Genomic DNA, 20,446 nt, shown 5'->3' with positions numbered 1-20,446 from the left:
ACTCATTGCATCGGGTGATGCTCACAGGGGTGAAGAAGTGGGATTGAAACTAGTGAAATGTGGAGAACGAATCACATAGCATCAATCATCACTTCCGGGGCTTGCACCCGGTAACCAGGACTTCCCAGGAGGTCACCCATCCCAGAACTCCTCTGGCTCAAGCGCGCTTAACTGTGGAGTTTTTCCCACAATCAAGCCCACTTAGCTTGCTACCCCATTTGCAAAACCTTAGCAAGTATTGTGCCTCATGAACCATTCAAGTAGAGATCCCTTGACTCTTTTTTGAATTTAAGTATGGGGGATTTACGCAGTGCATTATATTAGATATCATTTTTGGGATTCAACTGCGTTAAATAAGTCATTCAAACGTATGACCATTTCCATGAGAGGTAGTCGTAACTGACTAATTTCTCATGATTTTTGAATAGTTCACTTAGCACTCATTGCATCAGGTGATGCTCACAGGGGTGAAGAAGTGGGATTGAAACTAGTGAAATGTGGAGAACGAATCACATAGCATCAATCATCACTTCCGGGGCTTGCACCCGGTAACCAGGACTTCCCAGGAGGTCAACCATCCCAGAACTCCTCTGGCTCAAGCGCGCTTAACTGTGGAGTTTTTCCCACAATCAAGCCCACTTAGCTTGCTACCCCATTTGCAAAACCTTAGCAAGTATTGTGCCTCATGAACCATTCAAGTAGAGATCCCTTGACTCTTTTTTTGAATTTAAGTATGGGGGATTTACGCAGTGCATTATATTAGATATCATTTTTGGGATTCAACTGCGTTAAGTAAGTCATTCAAACGTATGACCATTTCCATGAGAGGTAGTCGTAACTGACTAATTTCTCATGATTTTTGAATAGTTCACTTAGCACTCATTGCATCGGGTGATGCTCACAGGGGTGAAGAAGTGGGATTGAAGCTAGTGAAATGTGGAGAACGAATCACATAGCATCAATCATCACTTCCGGGGCTTGCACCCGGTAACCAGGACTTCCCAGGAGGTCACCCATCCCAGAACTCCTCTGGCTCAAGCGCGCTTAACTGTGGAGTTTTTCCCACAATCAAGCCCACTTAGCTTGCTACCCCATTTGCAAAACCTTAGCAAGTATTGTGCCTCATGAACCATTCAAGTAGAGATCCCTTGACTCTTTTTTGAATTTAAGTATGGGGGATTTACGCAGTGCATTATATTAGATATCATTTTTGGGATTCAACTGCGTTAAGTAAGTCATTCAAACGTATGACCATTTCCAATTCATACTTTAATCAAATTCAACAAATCAACTGGAACAGAGAGATCACTGCAGCCAATACACAGATTTGTACCCAGAACACTGCATCATTATTTAGAACCAGTTGTAACCTAAAAATTATGTATTATAGTGTATACGCAACTTGGAAGAGCCAAACCAACATGTATACACAACTTCATCAAGGTGAACCATCGTATATATCTGCAACTACTTACTTATAACTTTGCTGCACTTCCCAACTTCAGACATACCCAGATCATCACATATAAAGGATAACACATATGTTAGCAACCAAATCTAGCCCATCAGATCACATAATGATAAGTCATTATGATCCTGATCCATTATTAGATCTCATCCATCCTTACTTAATATCAATCAATCTAAACACTGTTACCAGAATACAGCCACCAGAACATAAAGCGAAAACCATGAACTCTGTATCAACAACCAGAACCAATTGTAACTTCAAACATCATAGTTCACAAGGTATACTCTATTTCTATGTGTCGAACCTGCGTGTGTACGTGCTTTTACGAAATCCAACCAACGTATACATTTTTGAATATTCATTCATAATTTTGCAGCTATTCCAGACTTCAGTTATACCAATATCATAATATTTACAGAACAACACATGCATCAGTATACAGATCTAGAATAAACATGATCAAACCATATAAAGATAATTCATTCCAAGCCTTAAGATCCCAATCCATCATTAGATCTTGTCCTCCATCAACCGCTAAGGTTCCTCCTTGGCTCAGATCAGCAGAGCATCATAAACCCATCACCTGCATACTGGATCTCACACTTCATCAAATATTCAATGCTTGTACACCTTGGCCTAATGATCTTCTCTTCCTTATATAGTTTTAGGCCTTTCTCAATACCATGGACCAAAACCACTTAGGACCAATACCTTGGACCAAATACCTAGGGTCAATACCTCAGACCAGATACCTTGGACCAATACCATGGATCAAAATGCCATGGACCAAATGCCACAGGCCAAAAAGCTTAGTTTTCCAAGGTATACGCACCTTTCCTTCTTTGAAAGTGTGTGTGTAAATTATACGCTCCTTTTTTTCTGTTAACCTGCGTGTATACGTAACTTTGTCAAGGTGAACGTGCGTATACCTCTCTTTCTTCATTATGTGTAGTCAGATTTGCAATTCTTTGCTATTTACCTGCTATATTGTGATCTTTCATCTAAGTGAGTTGCCTTTTGAACTAATTCCTTGAAGCTGCCCTACATTTCATCACATCTATAAATACTACTGCCACTCATTCTGTCACATCTGATATCTCTTCTGTAGATTCATCTAGTTACCATGTACAAGTGAGTTGTTTCGCTACAAGTGGGTTGCCATCAAGTACAACATATGCATCATAATTCCAACATATATTTCTGATATATGCAATATAGATAACAAGGTTTTGAGTAGTGTCTTTCCCCAAATACATCTTGTGTTATGTGTCATTGATTTATCTTCTTCTTGTTCATATTTTTTTCATCTATACATTGGCTTCCATTGGTTGAAAGTAGAAGTAGATTCTTGTCCTATGCTTTAGTACATTGCATGAGATTGTGAATCTACATGATTTTCTACATCATATAGATAAATTGGCTTCGGAAGTTGTTCATGTTGTCTAGCGGCTCTATCATTACATTCTTCTTAGAAAAACTTTTGTATTTGCTGACATCAACCCATTTCAATTTGTTCTTAGTAGGTGAGTGATTGGGGGAAAAGATAATAAATGAATTGTCATATTGCAAGAGTTTGATTTCGAGTTTATGTTAGCTAAGTCAAAGAAACCTTTGGTATTTGTGGAATTGATCTCAAAATTTCCTTGTGAAGGAGATGTTTTTTATGAAGAATCATTTCCTGATAAGCATTTTTTTCTCATCTCTTCACAAGATCCTTGGTACGAAGATATCATTATATATCTCCAGACTTTGAAGTTCCCTCAATCTTTTTCTAAGGATGAACGTTGGAAGTTGCGTCACCTGGATAAAAATTATCTTATCATTGGTGATACTTTATATCGTCGAGGGATTGATTCAATCCTTAGATGTTGTTTAACCTTAGAGGAAGTTGAGTCGGTTTTGAATGACTTCCACAGTGGAGCTTGTGGAGGTCATCTATTTGGGCTTTCCATAGCCCAAAAAATCTTGCGTGTATGCTATTTCTGGCCCTCGATTTTCAAAGATTGCATTGAAGCGGTCAAGAAATGCCATCCTTGTCAGGTTTATACTTAGAAAATGTGCGCACATCCAACTCTGTTTTTTCCTATTGTCACTATCGGTCCATTTACCAAGTGGGGTATTGATTTTACTACTTGTAACCCAACTTCGGCTAAGGGCCACAAATATATCATCATAGCAATAGACTACTTTACCAAGTGGTTCAAAGTTATGCCTACTTTCAATAATGACGGTGAGACAACAACTCTTTTCCTATAATCAAATCATTTCACGCTTCGATATTCCAAGAGAGATTGTCATTGATCATGGCAGCCACTTCTAGAACAAGATGATGCCTGAGTTGGCTTTAAAGTTGGGATTTTGACAGGATCATTCGTCTCCTTATTATCCTTAAGAAAATGGACAAGTAGAAGCCATAAAAAAATCCCTTAAGACCATCCTGCAAAGGACGATCAATCAAGCTAAGTCCAACTGACACATCATGCTATATCCTGCACTGTGGGCATACTGGATGTCTATTAAGGCTGCTACAAGTTTTACTCCTTTTCAACTGGTTTATGGGTTGGAATCAATTTTTCCTGTAGAATGTGAAATTCCATCTCTTAAATTAGCGGTCCAACTTCTTCCAGATACTTCAAGTCTTAAAGAATGCCTCATTAATTTGGAACATATTAATGAGAAACGTTGGGATGCAGCCACAATGAATGAAGTTCATAAGAAAAGAGTAAAATCCCATTATGACAAGACTGTACGATCAAAGGTTTTCTCTAAAGGTGACCTTGTTTTGGTCTATTACCAAGACAAAGACACCTTGGGGGAAGGAAAGTTTAAACCTATGTGGTATGGTCCTTATATCGTTAAAAAGGTTTTGAAGACAGGTGCATATGAATTGGTTGACTTTGAAGGAAATGTGCCGTCGGAGCCCAAAAATTGGCTATATCTCAAGAAGTATTAGGCTTAGGCTATTTCCTAGCATTTTCTTTGTTTTGTAAATATTGTACATAGTCTTTTATTTATGTCTATGGGTCTTGTGGTGATGATGATATTTTTGATCTGGTCTGGTAGGTTTGGATGGGTGATTTGGTATATTTAGGATCCGCTTATGGTGCTAGTAGACATATACAAAATTTAGCTTCTGCTTCTTGGGTAATATTTTATCCATCTCGTCAGTTGTTAGTCTCAAGAGGCATATGTATTAGTCATGCTTCTAATAATATGGCTGAATACATTGCCGTTATTAATTTACTATCTGAAGCAATATCTCATGGTAATGAATCATTAGTGGTTTATTTGGATTCCACAACTGGTTGTGTCTCAGCTGAATAAGATTTATCGTGTAAGAGATCCTTTATTACATCTCCAATTTCTAAGAGTGAGATTAATGCAAAGATCATTTACTTTTATTACTTTCTTTCATATTCCACGATTAGATAATGCATTTGCTGATTTTATAGCTAACCAAGCATTGAATTGGCATATTAATCATTCATCACCTTAAAATAAAAAAAATATCACAAAATCATTTGTATATATGATCAAATCATCATGAAGTCTCTGTATATAGATAGATAGAGTATGTCAAAATATTACAAAATGTGGAAAAATGTCCTACAAAATTAGGGCTTAAGCCCAATCATGTCCATAATAAAAAATGCTAGTCATCTAAAATCTAAGGTTATGGGCCATGCCCTAGACAAGCATCTTGGAAGAAGGCAATGGCATTTTCCACTCAGTAGAAGAGACGCACGCACTCTCATGGTACTCCAACCACTCATATCTGTATAGCCTCAGGGAGATCCTCTACTTCTGCCATGGAAATCTAGTGAGTCAGACTCTCCAAGTTCCTCTGATTAGTGTGGAGAACTCTCTCAGACTCAACTGCTACTCTCTTCATGTCTCTGTCGTGACCCCTATGCCTAGGTAGACCCTCAGGTCTTACAGGTCCAACATCTGTGTCATGATCATTTAATATTGTAAAATTTTTGTTTCATGAAAAAGTATTTTGAATTTCTTGAGATTACATTTTAAAAATCAAAAAAAATTGAATGAGTTTAAGGGATAGAATTACCTAGTGAGTTTTTTGGATGATTTGATCAACATGGTTTGCACAAATTTACTCCAGGAGCCCTCTTCTCAACACTTGAATGGTAAAAATGAGTTTGGGTGAGTTTGAAAAGTCATTTTATAGCAAAATTTTGAAAACCAACTTTTCTAAAGTTCAAAATTTTTATTTCTATAATTTTATGAACTTTTGACTTTTTGGTTGAGTGTTGGGAAAGGTTTTTTTCAGGGTATTGAAGACTTAGTGATGTTTTTTCCACTAATTCGACTCCATGATCACTGACCTATCATGACAGGTATCATTTTTTAAACTTGCATATAGGTTAAGACATATCACTTTTCTGTTGCATTATCCATCTTGACCTCATACTGCGATATTTATCCATAGGGTCGACCCCATTATGTTGTGATTTTTAAACCACTTTCACTCACCATCTTATAAAGTCATAAAATAGTGGTAGATCCTTTCCTTCCATGGGATTCCTAGTTAGATCCTCGCTGACATATATCGCCCATGATGCAAGTATTGTGTAGGCTCAGGAGTCCTCTTTAGTCCTTCCATGAATTTGCATTGAAGCCTCATTCTTCTTCTTTTTCGCTATTTTATGGCTTTACACCATAGAGGCTCCCATGTGTTAAGTTGTACTACTAAATTTCATTTTGATTACTTGTACCCCTTTTGGCCTTAAGCCAACTTCATTTTGACTCATGTATAAGCCACTTTTGACCATGACCTTTTGCAAGTTCAAACCATGCATTCATTAGCCTTGGTGACTTGACACCTATTTTTTCCATGGAAAGAACATTCCCCCAAGTGTTGATGACCGGCATCCGCCACCTTGCATTGAGCATAGGATTGTTCCAGTCCTAGGAACTAGTACACTTGCCCTTGACACTTGTTCTTTCTACTATACTATAGCCATTCTTTTATTCCTTTTCAGGCTTTAAATATGAAAAAGACAAAAAAAATCAAATATTTCAAAAAGAGAGGGAATAAGACAGTTTCTTCATCATTTGATGGCAACTAGAGTTAGTTGTGTTGCCCTTGAACAAAGCACTTAAAATGAGTCTTTCCTCCATTGGGATGGGACTTAGTCTAGCTTTAGGGAAGCCATAACCTTGTTCGTGAGTCAATCCTCCTCTAGTTGGTTATCTCTTCCAATCATATGCAAAGTTTGTTAATGCCTCCTACATTGCAAACTTATACAAATTTATTTTATGATGCCATAAAGTCACATTGCGTCATGTTTTTGTTCAAGGTAAGTAAACCTGTTATCGACCATTCTGCAGTGTCTCTTGACTCATTCTTTTTTGCCATATCTGACCTGTCAAGTTATCTTCAGTATCACATTAGCTATTTGGTCCTTCACTCATGCTGGTTAAGGAGGTCCCCATTAACTTCTTGCTAGTGGGTTTTCTCTTATCGACTTAAAAAAATTGCTCTGAGAGTAATCCTAGAGTCGCACCTTGGCCCTATTTACATAATTGATGGGTGACCTTATGCTCAACATCGATCAGTATCATGGTTCTTTGACTGATTCTTTTCCCTTGTGCTTAATGTCAGCTTACATTATCACACATTGGGATTCATGCAGTACCTTGGTTTCCATTTCACCCTACTGGTGGATTCCTCGCCTCTATGTCAACTTTCATTATTGGTTGGTTCAAAGGATTTCTACCGTGCGCTAGCCACATCTTGTGTACATCGAAAATGTACTTTGGAACGATTACTTCATCTCTCTTCATTCAAATTCTTCCAAATTATTGGCTTGAGGGTTACACTCGTGCTGGTTGATGTGGGATTCCTTAAAGCCTTCCTTCCAATGGATCTTTTCCCATCGACTCCGACTCATTGCTCTGGGAATAAGGTCTAGCTTCATTTTTTTAGTACCTTAGGGTTTGTAGTCATTAGTAGCAGACTCCTTCGCTCTTGACATTGAGAATACATCAATGTCTCCTGATTGATAGATTCTTTCAAGTTTTCAACTTCAACACATTTATTCACACCTGTTAGATTGTACTAGGATACCTTAACACTCATTATCATTATTGGTGAGTTGTCTCGCGTTTGTTAATGATATACATCAATGACTGGTAATCAAACAATTTCTCACATGGTTGAATTCAACTCATTTATTCCCATAGTGTAGAAATGTACCATTTGTGGTCAGTGAAGACCTTAGGTTGTGTTAGTATCTTGGTTCACTTGACAACTCCTTTAGTTTTTTTCCAGTGACACCTTCCACCTTATATGTTGCATTCCTTCACAACAACATCCTATATGTTGGCACCCGAGTTTATGTGGTACCACTATTCCACCTTTATGATTTGGTACTTTTACGAGGATCAGTTATGCAACATCATTGATTAGACAATCTTCTTATATCATTGATCGGATATCCATCTATATGTGATATAGAGACTTAGTTTCATTGTGTTCTTTTGTTGCTAGGATATGATGATCCATTATGTACTCTACAACTCTTTCTGTTCACTTATGTATACATTCTGGATCCACTTTATACTTGATCAATGAACATGCTTTATTACTATTGAGCATGGGTATGCCCGCCTTAGACATGAGTTTTCTTTCTGACTCCTTTCCATAGGTATTCGATGAGCTGGAATATGGTGATCTCCTCCCGTGTTTTCAAATGACTCCTCTATCTATACTTAATATATTTCGGCCATCATGTACCCCTTTTGACCTCATATAATAGGGGGAATCTGTTACATCATCATTTAGCACTCCTGTAGACTTGATGCTCTTGTATGGCCTTGTGAAGCCTTTTCCCATGCAAACTTGATCCTTTATTAAAAAAAATATTTCAAATTCCATACATGACTCTACCCATTCAAAAGCAAGTACATACGTGGGTTATATAACTGTATACCCGTGTATACCTTTTTAAATATGAAAAAATAAAATAATATTCTATTTTTCAGGCAGGGTTCACGAGTTTTATCGAGAGCCCACCTACAAGAGCCCATAACACAACTGAATTAACTAATTTCAGGTGGTATATATACACACCTTGGGTAGGCCTAAAAGACATAAGAGAAAGGCTATCGACATTATACCCATTTTCTCCCATATCAAGTTTTATTTTCCCATACCTCCTGCACTCCCAGTCTCTATGGAAACCCTTGTTTCCTTTGAAAAGATGTTCATCATCTTTATAGCACCTCCTTTCATTTGTTAGAGAGGTTGTCTTTGTGGCTCGGGCTGAACGGATCCACGGGAAGGATTCATCAGTGCTTTGGGTTGGATAAGGTTGTACCTTTCCTATACCTATTGCTGATTATCAATAAAGAAGCTCATGTCTTGTTCCTGATATGTTATTGTCTCATGAATATAAATTTCCATGTTTATATATGATGATCTAACATATATTTTATGTATGCACATTTAATTTTATATCATGTATATGCTTCTATGAATTGATTTGTAGGCCTACTCGATTCTGGAGGAAGAAGAGGGTTTGGACCCTATGGGAACATCATCAAACGTAGGACCTCCGGGTAAGTTTCCAAGTCCAAATTTAATAATTCACATGTTTGGCACATTTTCTTGACTACTTCTTGTTAATTTTCTTGTTCTGCTCTATTGAGGTTGTCAATCCTTACCTTAGGGAAATTTTTCCACCAACACCACCATGACCATGCACATTCCCATCCTGAGTGTTCTTATTACTTCACTATGCCCTCAACCTCAACCCCAAATTCCCACATATCCATCTGCGATCATCGAGATCTGTGCAAACTTTGTTTGTGGCGAGTCCTCACCTTAAGCTTCAAAAGTCTTAGTCTACTATCTGACCTATTCTGAACCGACCCACTAACCTTGACTCCATCCTACCATTTTAGTTTTATTTTTCACGTGGTGCCAGTGCCTAAATATTACACCTTAGTGTGTCTAACCCTCGTCGATTTTGACTAAAATACCCTTGGAAAGTGTTGGTTTGTGGAGGGGGTTTCAAGTTCAACATATCCCCTGTCTAAACGCCTTTTTCTTGCATAGAGTCTAGGGTTCGGGTCGTAATTTTAGGTGGACATTTCACATAGTCACCAAACATATGAGTACTGATGAAACCAAGTCTTAGTAATTTTAATTTTCATCTAGGGTCACAACCTATTCATACTAGAAAATCACAATCCATATGAGGTCGCAGATCCACTAGATAGTAGAACCCAACGAACTTGCGACCCAATGACCTAGCAACTTAGCGACTTCAGAACTTTTTGACCTTGTGACCTTGCAACCCTGCGACCCAATGACCTTGTGACCTAGCGAACTTGTGACCCAATGACCTTGTGACCCAACCCACCCGTGTTCCCATGTGTTGAAACAATAGAGTGAATATTTCAGAGTGCAGATGAAGACCACTGGGCAATCAAGAGGCATACCTGAGAGATTTTAACATCCTTCACAACTAATGACATTACAACCTATTACAAGCTACCTCAACGATAAGAGGCCTTCAACACTAGATGGTTATCAACTTTTAATGGATCCACCAAGGACATACTAAAATAATGGAGGCAAGAGCCAACCAAATTCAAGCTTAAGGAAGACCAGGTTTATAAGATAGAAGGCATTTGGAAGGTGTATCAGTTAATGGTAGTCATGATGAACATAATGTATGGGAGAGTAGATATTGATACTTTTCTAGGATCATGGCTTCCTCTAATGCACATAGTTACCACTAAAGGGACAATATTTAATTGGGAAATCATTCTTGGTTTCACACCCAAGACAAACACTCAAGCAACCAAGAATCCAGAGAGAGTTTAGCCATCAAATTTTTATATGGAATCTTATCTTCTTGATGCAGTTTATGCGAAATTTACAATTTGAGGGATGAAATTTGAAATGGACCCCAGAGGTGAAAGTAAAGCTTTTGGAACCCAAGCTACAAAGGCATGTACAAAACTATTGCAAAACATTTCATTGCTCATCTGTATCTTGCACTCTTTACTGAAGACCCTCCATGTATGTGTGAAAGGGCTAGGAACATGCTCCCTAATGTAGCAGATTGGTTCCCTATTGAAGAAGCAACTTATATTAGGGTTTTTGGCACTTACAAGCCTCCTCACACTCTCCCCACACTGGTGATAGATAAAGTATTTTTGTAAGAGGTCTACTATCAATTAACTACTTGGCTAACCAAAACATTAGTAAAAGGAAAAAAAGGGTTGTGGCTTATGTTCCCTTTGACAATTGGAGCATATACTCTCGAGAAATTTAAGGAGGTCGAAGAAGAAACCAAGGGCTTGAAGGGTTTCTTCTTTATTGATCTAAGGTTCAAAAAATATTACCCGAAGGATATTTCATCCACGCATTGTAAGGCAATTGTCTTTGGGTGGTATTATGCTCATTTTAAAGATGATGACGAGGATAAGTTCAAGAACTTCTACAATTATTCTAGAGAAATTATAACAAATGAGTGATAATAATAGGAGCAAGAACAATTGGATAATGATACCCATGAAAGTATGATTCTTCAAGCCAGGGTAGCCATTCTTAGAAGGAGGAAAGGGAAAGAAACCAATAAAGAAAAATAAGGCTAACAAGTAGGGAAGAACCCAATAATACATATTAGAAGAGGAGGACACGAGAAGAAAAGAGGACTTCGAGAAGAGGAGTGCAGAAATAGATCAAACAAGAGATGAAGAGGAAAAGGGAAGCATATGAGAAGCATCGTAGAAAAGAGTAGGAAGATCGAAAGAGACAGAGGAGGAACAAAAGAAAAGGCAAGAAGAGGAATAAATGAGATAGAAACTAGAAGAACAAGAACTCAAAATAAAGGCTGAGGAAGAACAAAGGAGGAAAGATGAAGAAGAAAAGAGGTTGAAATAAGAAGAAGAATCCAAAAAGCAACAAGAAGATTCAACCCAACAAATTCAACAAGATCTGCTTAAATCAATAGGGGATAAATAATCAAAAGCTTCAAAGATGCAGTTAGATATGCCTCCTTTGGAGATTCCACCATCTACTCCAATTATTGGTAGAAATTTCCCACTAAAGGAATTAGGAATCCCACAAGAAGAAGAATAAGAAATGTTGGATATTATCAGGCTCACTTTTGCTCAGGTTCAATGTAATATTATGTAGGAAAGATGTAAGTGTTATGCCAAGAATCCATCTAAGCCCATATCGATGGTCACATATAAAGAAATTGTCATAAATACCACCATGAACCCATAAATTATTGCCTCAGCCAAAATCACTTTTGTGACAACCACTAAGCTAAATGTCAATAGATTGAATAAATAGGTTGCCAATCTAGAAGCCAATCTTGTTGCCTTTGAACAAAGAGTTTCACAAGTGTAGAATGAGAACTAGGATTTGCTTATGTCCCATTCACACAAAAATGAGTTGCAAGCATCCATTCATGAAGAAGTAACAACAGAAGATTCCATGGACTTGGTCTATGAAGAGATGATGAAATTACATCATGTTATATCACCATTCCTAGCCATGTAGACAAAATCTTAGGAAAGGGGAGAAATGCTTAAATTGGCCACCAAAACTATTGAGAGCATACATGAGTGGACCATGCAATATCTAGATGTACTTGAAGCACTTCCTAGGAAAGATTAGATAACAACAGAAAATGATAGGGTTGCAATCCACATCAAGGTCCATTCACATGCCAAGTTGGCTAAATATTTGGACAAGGTAATAGCCTCATACAAACATTTACTTAGTGGCTTGGAATCTCTCATTTAGGTGCATAAAATTCCTTCTATTGGTTCATTGGGTGAATTAAGGACACAAGAAGAATTCAAACAGGAAATTCAAGCATTTGTGAGCCCCTTCAAACAAGCTGGTGCTATAGAAGACTTGCAAGTTACAAAAGAGGCAATTGCCCAATATGTGGTGGAGCCTGTAATGATATACGCGAAGCTAATGACCCTATCAAATCATCTAAAGGTGAATAGATACAATCTATTTCCAGATTCCATAGAATGTATTCATAGGCATGGGGATGAATTACAACATAAGGTCATTGGTCTTGCAAAGGAATACAAGCTTTGGCATACATATCTAGTACTGGAATTACATTTGGATGTCCCAAACCTCTCTTTTACTAGAGTAGTAGATTGTGAGTATTTAATTTATTTCATGTAATGTGTTAGTAGTAGATTAGAGATTAGAGTAGAGAGTCACATCGGAATATTAAAGGTCATGGGGTAAATCAAGAGTCATAGGGGTAGATGAAAGGTCATCCCATTTTCTATAAATATGTCTTCATAACTCAATGTAAAGGACTTTTAGTTTTGGATTGAATTGGTACATATTTTTTGGAGAATTAATAGACCTTTGGTGAATGCAAGGGGTAACTTTGTACTCACACTTATGGATGTCATGGACTTTTCATGTGATGATGTTATGAGTTTTTCAACTTTTGATGCTCCTCGAGCCAAAGTGTGTAATCCTTTCATATCTTATCAATTATTGTAGGATCTCTCTTGTGATGATCAGATGGTACATGCTAGGCTTATTTTATGCTTATATTGGTGAATTGTTTCATTGATTTGAGCATATGTTATGTATGGGATTGTGCATCTTTACGAGCTGTTATGAGGTTGTTGGTTATGAACTTATTTATGATCAATGAACTATTATCTATTGGATACATGGGTTTTATGTAAAGTTTTGATAACTCTTCCTCCCTTAAGGTTCATGTTAATTATACTTAGTTGTTGTTGTATGAATTGTGTTTCACGCGTTTAAATCCATAAGTCACTCATTCACATTTATTGAAGCTTTTATTTTTTTCTCTAACAATTTTTGTGTGTTTCGTCCAAAGAAAACTATAAGCAACGCGATGGCTACCAGGCCTATATATTGGATGGGACTCCTAAACTAAATGGTGTATAGTCTAGTTGGTATTTTGCACTGGGCGGATACCCTTTCTATTGGCAGTACATTCCAGCTCATCAACAATACCCTAATCTGTCACTCTAATCTATAAGCATAAAAATACCAACTTTGGAGGTGTATATTACTTGATTCCATAATCTCTAAGTGGAGATAAGGAATTTAATCTTACTCCCACCAAACTACCAAAAACAGAACCTAAAAACCGTATTATTTCCTTTTGCCTTATAAAACACAAAAAGGCAAAAAATATAAAAACAATTTATTTATTGTCTAAGAAAAACTTAATATATTTTTTTCTTTCTCCAAACCTTTCTCTTTAAGGGTTTATGTTAAATTGTTGACATATAACCCTAATTGGGAAAAATAGTCCCACACTTTTGGAAAGTATGCTCCTTGAAGATGCCATGAAAATATGTGTTTTGAGTAAAAAGAAGAGTTTGTTTAAGAAAGAACTCAAAAACGTGTTTTTGAATATGGTGATACTATTGAATATTTTATCTTTTATCATGTCATTCGAAGAATAAAGTAATGACAAAGAGCCTTCTCATGCTTCCTTTGGAAATAAAGAGACATTTGAACAATAAACATGTGAAGAGAACTTCAATGAGAAGAGCACCCAATCAACCATTCTTTCTCCTCTGTATGAAATCAAGGGTTTGGTATGCTACACTCCTTTCCAACATTTGAGTTTTATGATACATATTTTAGTAACTTAGAAGAGGAGGATCTAATGAAGAAATCCTCGCTTGCTAAATAGAATGATGATGAAAAGATTGAAAATATTAATGCTCTCCTCCATATTGAGAAACAAAATTGGGAATAAGTTTTTTTTTCTTTGATGGAATCCCATTTACGACATAATAATGATGATTCCAAAATTAGGATTGTTGATTTTTAGTCATATCGATAGCTAAACGTGATCAAGGAATGTGAAAACCATTCTATGGTGTAGGAAAAACTACATAAATTCACCAAGAGATTAATTTAGTAGTGAAAAAAGGGGGATTTTCATGGCCAAGTGATAGCATAAAGTTTTCATCCTTGGATGTCCCTAGTTCATGGATATCTTATACACGAAAATTCTAACATAATAGCCATTTCAATATCAACTCTTCAACTTATTGAAAGATCTCATGAAAAATGTGAAATTTGAAGTCATCTTCCAACCTTCAATCCCTGATAACTATGTCACTTGGAAAGTTTTTGATATGATGCATAGATTGTGACATTTACAAGAAAATTGCAAGAATTTTCCAAGAATGAGATTAATTGGAGAGAATAAGGATCAAGGGAGTACTTGAAAGATAATGAGGTTCTAGCTCAAGTTATATCTTTTGGAAAGTGGAGAAATATTGAAGCTTTAATTAGAGGATGCAAATATTAATTAATTTGGTTATACAACACTTTGTCATACTTCCAAGGTGATTAATTTCAGTGAGCCATTGAAGAGGTGATCACAATTTTCTTGAAGACAAATATCATCACCCACTTTGGAATGCTAGCCACAAGTCATGGTACTTCATATATTTGGTTTCCAAATAATCTATCTAGATATGTGATCAAGAAAAGTAAAGAAGGGAAAAAATCTTATTGTGTGTTTCTTTTCAAGCCACTGACAAATCCCCTCTTGTGTAATGATTTTATGAGTAACATTGATGAGTTACCCTATGGTTACATTAAGAAAGATTTCTACATCAACCCCATCCACCTCTGGATTGAACAAGGTTGTAGCAATACAAGTAAACTTGACATGCCATTGTTCTTTCCTCACTTGATCATGATCCTACCTCAATTTTTTTCCAAATGGTGAAGGAAATTGCAACATACGTCTACTCAAGGTTTGATGTTACATTATTTTGGTTTGTGAATAAACACATATGTAGACTCTATGGTATGGTTGAACTTATTAAATGGTTATATTAGGTTTATGGTTTTACTGACCATGTTATGTATCATATGTTAAATTAGGATAGGATGAATAAATTCTTTAGAATTGACATTAGATTTACTTGTGTGTTTCATTTTATTTGAGTTGAGAAATTTATTTTATTTGAACAAGGAGAATTATGCTCACTTCATATGAAATTATCTAAAAGATGGTGTATATGCTTCATTTATTTCCTTCACGCATGGATTTACTTCTCTCTCAAGGAAGAGATAAGGCACTTGTGTCTTTATCTCTCCCTAGCATTTAATATCCATTTGGTGAGGATGTTTCAAGTTTATAGGATTTTGGAAATTCTAGAGTTCTCATGCAATATTAAGATGAGAACATGTACCCTAGTTGGAGCCATCTATTACACCTTGGATCCTTTGCAGTGCACCCTACATTTTCTTTCACAAGATGTGATCATGATGATGTCCACAAAGTGTGATGATTTCTATATATGTGGGCCCTGTGGGATGAGTTGATGTATACGCGTTGGCTAGCGGTGGCTTGGATCCCCTATGGTGGATGGTAATGAAAAGTCATTTTAGACTCCATTCTCAAGGTGATTGGTTTTATTTTTTTGGTTGACTATCCCTTGATGGTGATAATTCCCATCATGTTGGGCATTGATGTCCTAGGTAAGTATTCAAGCATCTTGGGATGTATCTATTAGGGCACATGATTTACAGGAGCCCTAGTTACTCACTTACTTATTCCTATGTAAAAGGTGATTAAGCTTCACAAGGGTTGTCACACCCATGGTTTAGCACACCTATGTTCCCCACATCAACCCTCTCTTTTCTTATGCCTTTTCCACACTTTGGCCATAATCCCTTATAGATTATTCTCCTCATGCTCATCTAGTTTCACACTTCCCAAGGTAGTCTCACTATTTTCAAGGAATATCACAGTTTTTGAGGCATTGATCACACTTTTTGAGGCACATATGTGCTAGTTACATCCACATGGAGCCCCCCTACACATGCCATGTGTAATATTCTAGAGCACTCTCATATTTTTTGCATATTTGAGCATTGGTGTTGGGATTTTCACAAGGGGTGCTAATTTGAGCAGTAAGAAGGTGCACTAGTTGACACTAATATGTTTACTAGGGATGCCATCCACAAATGTTGAGAACCATTCCATGATTTTCCCAATGAAGTTTTCCTTGGGAAAAAAATACATATATACATGTAGATAAAGAAAATTCAATTAAGAAACCGAGAGAATTATTTCCAAAATGATTTATAATTATATCATTATATGCAAAGCGACTTCACTTTTTTTGATCTTATTGAATTCTCACCACTTGCATTTGAATCAAGTCCAACTTTCTCTACCTCTTGTAATATCTTAATAGCAATGAACAATATGTAACAATCACAAAAATAAACTACCATGGAAGCACTGACAATCCATGGAGGAAGACAAAATTTAGTAAATTAAAAAATAGTCCTACTATTATAGGGATACCCAATACAATATAACATATGTCTGATAGTACTTATGTTTCCCTGGAGATATGCAAAACTAAAAGTATAAGGAAACAACTTCTCTTAGTACAAAGTTGAATATTCTTTTTAGTAAAAAAGTTGAGATATCAAAAAATGTTTCTAACCCTTAGGTAGCCATACAATATATAAAAGATGCACCCAATTAAGGAAAAAAATTAATATTACAGAGGATTATATGCTTTAATAAATATTTTGGAGGACATCAACATAGAAAATAAAAGGTCACTTGTAGGGATCTAAGTTACTTGTAACTCTTTCACCTTTTTATGTTCTCCCTTGGGAAATATTTTTTTGGAAATAGTGTTTTAAGTACCTCAATAGATCTAAAAATGATTCACACACTATATCAAAGAATAAATAGAAAATCTCATTCACCCTTAAGGTAGGACAACACCTTACAATTATTCTTTTATGGAGGGATCCACTCATGTTCACTTTCCTTGGCAAACTCCCAATGAGCTTATAATATCCAATACAATAATATTCACATACATGCTTAATAAGGACTCCATCCTTATTTAAGCTATTAAATCCTAACTACCGAGTGGGCTTTCTTTAATGAGACTACATTATATGTATTAAATGTTAAATATCTAATAGGGCCTTATTTAGTAGTAACAAGGAATGATGACCTAATACACATTACATTTAATGACCACCATAATTATCCTACTTTTAACTATAATAGGCCTATAAGAACCTATTATATCCCTAAAGAGGATTCCATTGTTTTATATCCCTTTAAGAAGCATTGCAGTCAAAGGTTGTACACATGATATACATCCATAGCCTAGGCTTCCATTACATGTGTTAACTATAACACTGAAATAATTTAGGAAAATATACCATGTAGAAGTGTTAGCCTCAATTCTAAAGTAGCCAAGAAGCACATTCATAAACTTGAGTGTTTGGCAAATTTAATGTCTTTAAATTGTCAATCATACATTGTCAACCAGGGTGCGTAGACTGTTGAAGTACAGGTGCACAATATGTGCAAGAAGTTATTCGATATGTCATTATGTATTTGTTAGGATCTAAACTTAAGATGCATATGGAGGTGGTGTTTGTTAATTATATTAGAGTTGCAATCCTTAGAGTTGTTAGCTAATTTCTTGGGAGTGATTCTCTATCTAATTAGTTTATGGATGATACGAGAGTGATCCTACTTGTATTAGATTGTTTTGAGATTTTTGGTCTTGAATATTTATGTTGTAGCTTCTAATTCTCTAAGTGCAAACAAAAATCTATTCTATCAATTGTGAAGAAATAGTGTCTGAACTCAATTGTTTAGGAGAAAAATCTCACACTTTTACTTATTCAATTTTCATTCAAACAAGATATTTCAAACAACATCTATACTATGAAGTAAACACACTTGAACTATGCTAGATAATAAGCAAATGAAGTAACCATGTTGTACCAGGTATAAAGCAATTCAAATGACATGCTAAACTAGGTATGAAGCAGATGAAAGTACTTATGAAAATGACGATTCATTGGCGAATTCATTATGCTGCATTTTCACACAAAATAGAGTATTGAAGGAATGAAAAGGAATCAAATTGCAATTGATTAAGACCTGTCACTATTCGTAGGGGCCCTCCACAGATCATTTCACAATCTTCAATCAATGCAACGCATTCACACAAAACCAATTCTATTGTTGGCAATCGAAATTCACAAACTGTTTCAAAATTACATCATCCAGCGCGCACCAAATCACAGTGCGGCCATACGTTTTATAATGGTTCTCTAGCATAACAACATGAGTAATTTAAGCCTAATATCTTTATCTTAGCTAAACTATATCACTAAATCTTTGATTTTCTATTCCGAAAGCAAATTGATAAGATTTCGATTGAACTTGGATTTCATTTCGGTGACAATCCTGCAGTTGACTTGGGGTTTGATGATGATCTCCTGCGCTTATCTTAATGAACAATTTCAAGGGGATAAGAAGGGATCCACGAGGAAACCATTCCCTATCCATCCACATCCTTCGCTGATGACCTAGAGCTTCTGAACCTTGCAAACAATGGAGACAGCTATAGAAATCTGGATTAGTTGCAGAAAAAGATCGATTCGGTTTCCAATTGTATTCTTTAACAAAACAATAGGGTATAAAGTCAAACATGAATAAGAAGACATATTATTGCATACCTTCATCAAAACCTAGTGGATATGGCTTTATTTAGGTGGTAAATATATAGGAAAAGGGAGGAATATTAGGCAAAAAGGGATGTCATGGTAAGACAATCTTCAGACTCTACATTGAGTCCCATGTTCAAGTGCTCATTCTAACTCCCAACTAGTGAGATTAGAGCTTGATAAATGTCTTATTATTGTGCTCCAAATTCCCCCTATAGTCACGTGAGTCCAAATACCTAGTACAATTCATATCCAAAAGATAATTAACATAGCAACATAAGGTTGGTTATTGATGTAGAATGAACACTTCCACTACATAATATGCATAGTAAAACCTAGTGGTTATAATAGGCTCCGAACTTCCCTCAATAATATTCACTTCATATAGAGTAGATTTAGTATGAAAAATCTGTAAATAGTTATTCTCCCAAAAATAAAAACTATCCATATACCACTTTTTTCCAGCCTTCTTTAAATCACATTAACCATTATAAATTGCTTCACATGATTTTACAATTTTTATACTCAATTGTCTAAAAATAATAATGTAAATTAGACTTCCAATCTTTTAACTGAAAACCATTTTTAATATTTTATAAAATATCTATGAAACTAATAAGATTAATTATTAATAAAATATAATTTATAATATCAACTTATAATATAAATATCTTAATTAAAAATTAAATATATATATATAAACCATAATAATTGGAGACAGACTTGAGAAGGAGGATGGCACTGCGGAGGTTGTCTGAAAAGGGTTAGGGATTTTTCAGCTGACGGCAACACGACTGCACCCTACTCACCCCACCTACCTGCTCGCTGTCAACATCTGCTCTTTCTTCCGGCTGCATCTCTCGTGGCGGTTCCCGTCACCCGTTACATGTTGATCACTCTGTAACAACGTTGTTTACCATCTCCTCCCTGTTTCACTGTATTCCCAATGAATTCTGATACCCTACCTGCGGCGATGGTTACGATGGTCTTGGAGGCAGCTGGCGAAGAGCACCTTGGAACAGGTTTGGAACTTGACCTAGTAGACTACTCGGAAGATCCGTTGGAGAATGTTAATACCTAGCACACCCCTCGCTCCACCATGGACAAAATCCTTCCTTTCTGTTGCGACCTGTCGGCTATCATTGCGGGTCTTCCTTCCATTTCTAGACCTTCATGCTCCACTGTTACTTTCTCAGAGCCTCCTCCATTTTGGACGTTTCCTTCCTTATCGCCATAATCACTCTCACGTACCACTTTTGTTTCCACCTGCCTCCACCCAAATTCTGAGGTGGCTAGCTCTCAAACCCCCCTCTCATCTTACCTTGGTGAATCTTCAACCAACCCTTTGAGAGCCCACACCCTAGCCCAGGAAATCCCACAAGTTTTGATACCTAAGGTGCCTCCATCAGGCGGCTACGCGGCAGTACCCCCTC

The sequence above is a fragment of the Pinus tabuliformis genome, chromosome 7 (genome assembly GCF_031772625.1).
Source record: "Pinus tabuliformis cultivar Carrire ecotype Pingquan chromosome 7, CPIR1, whole genome shotgun sequence".
In the NCBI taxonomy this organism is placed as follows: Eukaryota; Viridiplantae; Streptophyta; class Pinopsida; order Pinales; family Pinaceae; genus Pinus; species Pinus tabuliformis.
Note: the sequence above shows the minus strand (reverse complement) of the source record.